Raw genomic sequence first — 8,059 nt, forward strand, 5'->3', positions numbered from 1 at the left:
AGCCGTTTGAACCTTAGGAATAGATTAGGATACAAGTGACATGTCACTAGGATGGTTGAGCATCCGAACTCGTTGAGTTGAGTCCGAGTTCACTTATGGATGCAAATGTCCGAACTCGTTGAGTTGAGTCCAAGTTCGTGAAATGTAACTAGGCATCTGAACTCGTTGAGTTGAGTCCGAGTTCACTTATGGATGCGAACGCCCGAGCTCGTTGAGTTGAGTCCGAGTTCACTTAGGGGCGGGTTACATGATTTCTTGATTACATATGAGGCACTTATGTGCAAATTATCCATGTATCCGAGTTGTATTCCGATGTGTTCAACGGGTGAAATTTCTAGTGAAATGAAAGAACACTTAAGATGCAAGTGACGTTTTGGTAAGTGTTGTGAAATGAACACTTTGGACAGGTATGTTCTTAACCCTCGGGCTGATAATAGATACAACAACGATAAGGTAGTTAGATGATGAATAAAATATGGAATTGAAGAATTATTAGTCCATTTTCATATGGATGGAACAAAACAGGTATATGAGTTATATTTTATGAGAAGTTTAAATTTTTGTGAAACAGGGCCAGAGCAATTTCTAGATCCCTTGTTCTAACTTTGGAAATTCACCATAACTTTTACAAAGATAATTAGAAGTTATTATTTATATGTACAGATTCCTTATTGAGTCTAGTTTTATTAGAAACAAACTACATAGTCATTGAAACTCTGTACAGGGAGATATCTGATTCGTAATACACAGAGGTCAGAGCAGTCAAACCCTAAAATAGGGGAGACTTTAACTAATAAACTGTACTAATTGGCCTGACCAAAATTCTAGAAAAACAATTAGTAGATAGATATATGAGTATAGTTTAAGGAAAAATTTACGGAATTTGATTTCGAGTTTCGGAACTCGAGATATGAATTTTTAAGCAACTATGATGCAGTTGGACAACTTGTCTGAATTTGTTTAAGTGCTCAAATAAGTTTAGTAATGCCTCGTGCTCGACTCTGGCAATGGTCTCGGGTAAGGGGCGTTACATTTATTGGTATCAGAGCAGGTTTAGTCGGTTCTCGGACTAACCTAGCATGTGTAAAAGTTTAGCTATACATGCCACTGATCTGTGATAGTGTGATGTCTTCCGACGCGTATGAGTACCGTCTTATTTAGACAGGGTACTCTCCAACCGAGCTGCGCTGACCATGTTCAATGTTATGCGAAGGTATTTGAGTAAAGTTATGATTATGATAAGTCTCGGTTCAAAAAAGTATGAATAAAAGTTTATGATACATATGTGATAATATGTGAGATGAAAGTTCATGTTGTGATAAATATCCATATTTGCTTAATGCTCATACAATGTAGTGTATGTGGCTTACTTGATAAGATGAACGGAATAAATAGAAAGTAGTAGAGGTATGAATAAAGGTCATAATATCATGATATGAATGAAAATGTCCTTGTCTTGATTGGACGTTGAATGTTGATGAATGTTAATGATATACAATTTTTTATGAGATAAAGGATTATAATGAAATGAACTTATCTATGTTAAATTGTTGGACTGAATTATATGATTGTAATGATATGTACATGATGATGCACGAAATGAAAGTTGTGATTGTGATGCAAATATCTATGTTTGTTTGGCCTTGTATGATGCCATGAGCATGAATTAATTTAATTAAATGAATGGATAAGTAAAGCTATCTAGAAAACATAGAATGTATGCATAAGTATATTGTCTAAATGGGACAATAGGAAAATTGGTGTAAGCCAACATGAATGAATGACATGATTTTGATAATGTTGCTATGATGATGGAAGTTGTGTCATATGTGTATGTATAAGAAAGTCGAGTCAGAGGTCCTACAACCCCTCCCCCTTACCGGAGTGGTACTTATAATGGAATTTCATGAGATTTGTAATGAATAAGTTTCCAGTTGAGAACCCAAAGAGTTCAGTGATAGAATAATTATAAGTATGACCAAAGATTGAAAATGAGCTGATAAGTAAAGTCCGAGACAGTAAAGTATCGGATTGATGTAAAGATTATTGGAGTTATGCACTGTCCCAATTAGAGAAGGAATTCTCTTTAGTAAATCGAATTACTCAGGTGCAAGGTCGAGAAAAGAGTAAATCGAAATTTATTCAGAACTAGCCTTCTTTAGTGAATGGTTTAATATGAAATTTGTGACAGCAGAACTAGTTAGGGAAATGATATTTGAAATGTGAACTATCTGAGTGTGATACTTATGACTGGACAGATTTAGCAGTCTCTTTTGAGATGTTCTCTGTGTTTACCCGTTCTCAAAAAATATTTCTATGGCTATTGATCTTCTGAAGAAATTTTTGTTATATGGGAATGTCTTTTAATCCTGGTGTTGGATGAAAGCATTAGTAGTCTGACTGGTTTATAATTTATATTGCTCTATTTCATCGGGTATTCTATTTCATTTCGTCTGATAAGAATTGATGAGAGAATACATATGATATTATGATTCTGTTTCTTCTACTTGATGCTTCATCTGATATATATGTATAGGAAGATATATTGATCTTGCTATATTTGATTTCAGTGGGATTAAATGATGTTTTCTTCTGGACTTTCTTTCTTTGAAGAATTATCGAGGTATTCTGTATTTTCTCTATGAGTTTGGTTTTCGATTCTCCGGTATAGTATCGTATCGTATCTTGGGTTTCTTTATTCTGGATTTCTCTATATTGGATTTCTTTATTCGGTTTCCTTGTTATCTTTGTTCCATAATTTGTCAATTATGACTCGTGTTCAAAGTGCATTCTTCAGCTCGTGATAATCATGTCAAATATGACTATACTTCTAATTTGATCTTGGTAATGTGGTGATTTTAGTATTGGGATTTTTTTCTAATTTCTGTGTAAGGATTTGACATCAGTAAAGGCATAGGTGATAAAAGCGCGAGTTTCAGTCGGTATGGTGAATTATTTATTTGAAAGATTTCATGTGACAATTATGTCAGGATTATTTTTCTCGAGTTTGATAATAGAATTTCATTTTTGTACTGATAAAAGAGTAAATAGTCTGAACGAGAAGTGTATATTTATTAGAAAGAGTGGGATATTAGTTAAAGTCACTACGAATGATAAGGTTTTCGTCTTGTGAAAGCTGAAAAGTTTATTACATGTTGACAGAGTTCAGATAGATGAGAATATTGGTAACCGAAGCGTCTGAACTAGACTAGTCTACATTGAGCAAAGACTTCTTGACTTTCAGTAATGTACTGTTATATGAATTGTGATGTGTTTCAAGACAGTGAGGTAATGTGATTGTTTAGAACATTTGATGTTACATAAAATCTGAGTTATTAAAGAGGTTAAAGCCGAGCATTGGGATCTATCAAAATTATCCTTTCCAGTGTTGATATTGGGATGGAAATGAAAAGGATTACTCTTGAGACCATATCAGAATTATTTCTATGGTGGAAAGAGGAAAATGTGATGTATTCTATTCTTAAATGTTTGGCAAGATCTATAAATCATATCGGTATTGAATGAATTCCTACTCATCAGATTCATGGAATTTCAGGTCTCTTTGATTGTTGGATTTCTTGGAATTCCGGTCTCCATTAAATCAAGTTGAGATACGGGTTTTATGTCATGATATCATAGGAAACTGAGAAGGGTTGAAAATTTAAGAACAATTAAGAGATGACTCCGCAAGCTTTCAAAATATATGAGAAATTAAAGAGATATATTGGAGGCACATGGCACTGCCTAAGTGAAATTTCTTCGGCACCGAATATGATATTAAAAGTGAATACCACTTTTCTGCTAAGATTTTCGGGGACGAAAATCCCTAAAGGGGGGAGAGTTGTAATATCCTGATTTTGGGCCTAGTCGGAATAGTGGTTTCGAGACCACAAATCTGAGATAGAAAGAATTTTTTTTATAATTATTTTGAGGTCTATGATATGATTGCATGATTGTGTGAAAATTTCGTGAAGAAATTTTATGCATAAAGTGCTTAAATTGAAATTAGGGACTAAATCGAATAATTTGTAAAACTTGCATTCTAGAAGTTTCTAGTATGAAATTGTTTTGAAATATTAATTAGGAGGTCTTAAATAGAAATTTTACCAATTTCTAAGTCTATGGACAAAAATTGGACATGGATGGAATTTTTGGAAAGTTTAGTAGTAAGGGCATTTTGGTCATTTAGGGGTAAAATGAATTAAAATACAAAATTAAAAGCCAATTTTGCTCATCTTCAACCCCATGGCCGAATATAGCAAGGAGAAACCATGGCTAGGGTTTTTCAAGCTTCCAAGCTCGATTGTAAGTCCGTTCTAGCCTCGTTTTTAATGATTTTTACGTTTTTGGAGTCCCGGTAGCTCGATTAAGCTTATGCTAGCAATAATTCAACCTAGAGTTCATATTTGGAAAAATACCCATAGGTGAAATTTGTGTATTTTTTTGTTTTATGATAGAATACGAGGTTTTAAATTATGTTAGGCAACTTGTGCTACTCGGTTTTAAGCGAAAACTAGCAAAAGGGCTTAATCGGTAAAAATACCTAATAGTCATAAGTACATGCTAGAGTGAGAATTTGATGTTTCCATAGAAGGGAAAAATGATCAGCATGTCATGAAACATAAGAAAATAGGCTGAAGTTTAATTTACGAGCTTTGGGGCAAAAGTGTAAATATGCAAAAGTTTAGGGGCAAAACTATAATTTTGCCAAAATATGATTTTGGGTCAATTTGAATAATGTGAGTCCTAATTAGACTATATTTTAAATGATAGAGCAAGGAAAACTGAAATTCGGGCTAAAATGGAAAAATACCAAGTTGTGGACGAAATGGTAAAAGTAGCCATTTTCGTATACGAGGTAAGTTCATGTGTAAATAATGTAGCATAAATGTTAGTTTTAAGTTATTAATGTTAATTATATGATATGCTAATTTTTAATCGTGAAATATTATGCTTTGTGGTTAGTATTGAGTAATATGCAAATTATGTTTACTACTTGATAAATATGAATTGCTACCGAGTATCGGTTCCGATATTCCATGGAAGACGGCAAATGTGAGATCGAGGGAAAAGGCCCGTTTGAACCTTAAGAATAGATTAGGATACAAGTGACATGTCACTAGGATGGTTGAGCATCCGAACTCGTTGAGTTGAGTCCGAGTTCGTGAAATGTAACTAGGCATCCAAACTCGTTGAGTTGAGTCCGAGTTCACCTATGGATGCGAACGCCTGAGCTCGTTGAGTTGAGTCCGAGTTCACTTAGGGGCGGGTTACATGATTTCTTGATTACATATGAGGCACTTATGTGCAAATTATCCGTGTATCTGAGTTGTATTCCGATGTGTTCAACGGGTGAAATTTCTAGTGAAATGAAAGAACACTTAAGATGCAAGTGACGTTTTGGTAAGTGTTGTGAAATGAACACTTTGGACAGGTATGTTCTTAACCCTCGGGTTGATAATAGATACAACAACGATAAGGTAGTTAGATGATGAATAAAATATGGAATTGAAGAATTATTAGTCTATTTTCATATGGATGGAACAAAACAGGTATATAAGTTATATTTTATGAGAAGTTTAATTTTTTTGTGAAACAGGACCAGAGCGATTTCTGGATCCCCTATTCTGACTTTGGAAATTCACCATAAATTTTACAAAGATAATTAGAACTTATTATTTATATGTACAAATTCCTTATTGAGTCTAGTTTTATTAGAAACAAACTGCATAGTCATTGAAACTCTGTACAGGGAGATATCTGATTCGTAATACACAGAGGTCAGAGCAGCCGAACCCTAAAACAGGGGAGACTTTAACTAATAAACTGTACTAATTGGCCCGACCAAAAATTCTAGAAAAAATTAGTAGATAGATATGTGAGTATAGTTTAAGGAAAAATTTACGGAATTTGATTTCGAGTTTCGGAACTCGAGATGTGAATTTTTAAGCAACTATGACGCAGTTGGACAGCTTGTCCGAATTTGTTTAAGTGCTCAAATAAGTTTAGTAATGCCTCGTGCTCGACTCCGGCGACGGTCTCGGGTAAGGGGGCGTTACAGAATGATGCGAGTCTCAAGACTCAATTTCAAACCCATGGATTTGATGGACAGACACTACCTCAAAGCCCAACCAAGCTACCAATTTTCAAGCTAAAAAGATTAGTTAACTTGCAACAAATATTTATTTGAGATCAAGGAATTTATGGATTAAGATGTCTCCATAGCGTTTGAAGATCTATCTCTTAGTTTCGAATCACACTTTGAATCACTTTATTTTGAATTCGAGAACTCAAGTTATTACCGTTTTGGTGAGGACTGCGTGACCAAAATTTCTAGACGGGATTACGATGAGAATTACAAGTTATAGGCTTTTAATATGAGTTTAAATCATATTGGGTTCGAGTTTTAGGCTTAATTTTTATTATATATGAGCTCAATATTGCATTTATCAGCTCTTTTTATTTTATTATTATTTTATTCTAAATTTTATTATTATTATTAAGTATTTTAAGTTATTTACGAGTTTTATGTCAATAAGAAAATTTAGTTTAACATTACTTATTATTTTGGTTAATTAGAGTTCTAGTATACATAAGAGTTTTATTTAAATTTATTTAGCTAGCCTATATAAAGTCCTTTACATTTTACACACACAAAAAAAATTATCATTATTCAATTTCTCTTTTGAGTTAATAAATTCTCTTTAGATTTTTCTTTTAAGAATTTCTCTTGAGTTTTCTTTTAGAAGTGTTTTAACAATGTTTTCAAATTGTTGGGATCATCTTCAATGCAACAACTTGTTTTCAATGATACTAGAAATAGTCATTTGAGACCACAATTTCAACAAGCAAATTATTATTTTATTATTTATTCAGTGTCTTTGGGATATTATTACGATCGTATTAAGGTTTCGTTAAGAAATTTTGATGTGTGAATGGTTAATTAGGTAAAAAAAGTCTAAACTGTAAAAGGTGTAAAAGTTGAATTTTATTAGTTAAAAGGGCTAAATGATTATGGAAAGGAATGCTAATGGACTTGAATGGTAAATATACCAATTATTAAGTCAGTGGATATGCATGGATATGTTTTAATGAAATTTCAATAAATTTTTAAGGTTAAAATGGTAATTTGATAATAAAGTTAAAATGTTAAGTTAATGAAAAGTAAATAAGGTATCATCTCTCCAAGCTTCGGTCACCTTCTCCTTGTGCATGTGAGCTAATTTTTCACCTATTTCTTGTAATTTTTATGTTTTTAAGATCATTACAACTAGGTCCTACTAGCTTGTACCTTCGTTTTTGAATCTATTAAAAATTTTAGAAGTTTCCATTGATGAATTTTGAATTTTTTTTATGATAGCTATGTGTTTAAAGATTTGATTGTCGTTTTTGGTTGTTTTGTTAAGTGACTTTTGTTAGATTTTGAGTTTAGGATTTAATTGTTAAAATGCCAAAATTAAAAGGTTTGATAGTGAATAAAATGTATAATATGGACAGTTAAAGGGCTTGGTGTAACACCCCTCACCGTATCCAACTCTGGGACAGGTTTTGAGGCGTTACCAGACTTAAACATTCACAAACATACAAAACCGGGTCACCAAATTTCGCCCAAAATTAAAACTTTTCAAACACATGCATATTGTCCCCTATACAGGCCTTCGAAGCCTATAACATGCATCGGGGTGGTTTGGGACTAAACCGTGAACTTCGAAATTCTTTGGGCAACTTAACCAATTTTTTTCTTGCTTTGGAGAGTCACACGCCCGTGGCTAGAAACAAAAAATAAATATAAGCCAATACCTTTGGCTAATCACAACAATAGTCATCATAGAAAAACTAAGTCCTTATACATGCCACTCACTTGAAAACATTTAACATACACATATCAATACTCCACGGATAATGGCTCGATAGTGTGATGATGCCTCCGTCAATCTCCAACCCTGAGTTGACCTGAAAAAACTAAAAGAAATGAAAAGGAGGGAGTAAGCTTTACGCTTAGTAAGCTCGCATGAAAATAATAAGCAATGCAATAACATGCTATTTTCATATTCTTTCT

This window comes from Gossypium hirsutum, chromosome A11 (assembly GCF_007990345.1).
Source record: "Gossypium hirsutum isolate 1008001.06 chromosome A11, Gossypium_hirsutum_v2.1, whole genome shotgun sequence".
Taxonomy (NCBI): Eukaryota; Viridiplantae; Streptophyta; class Magnoliopsida; order Malvales; family Malvaceae; genus Gossypium; species Gossypium hirsutum.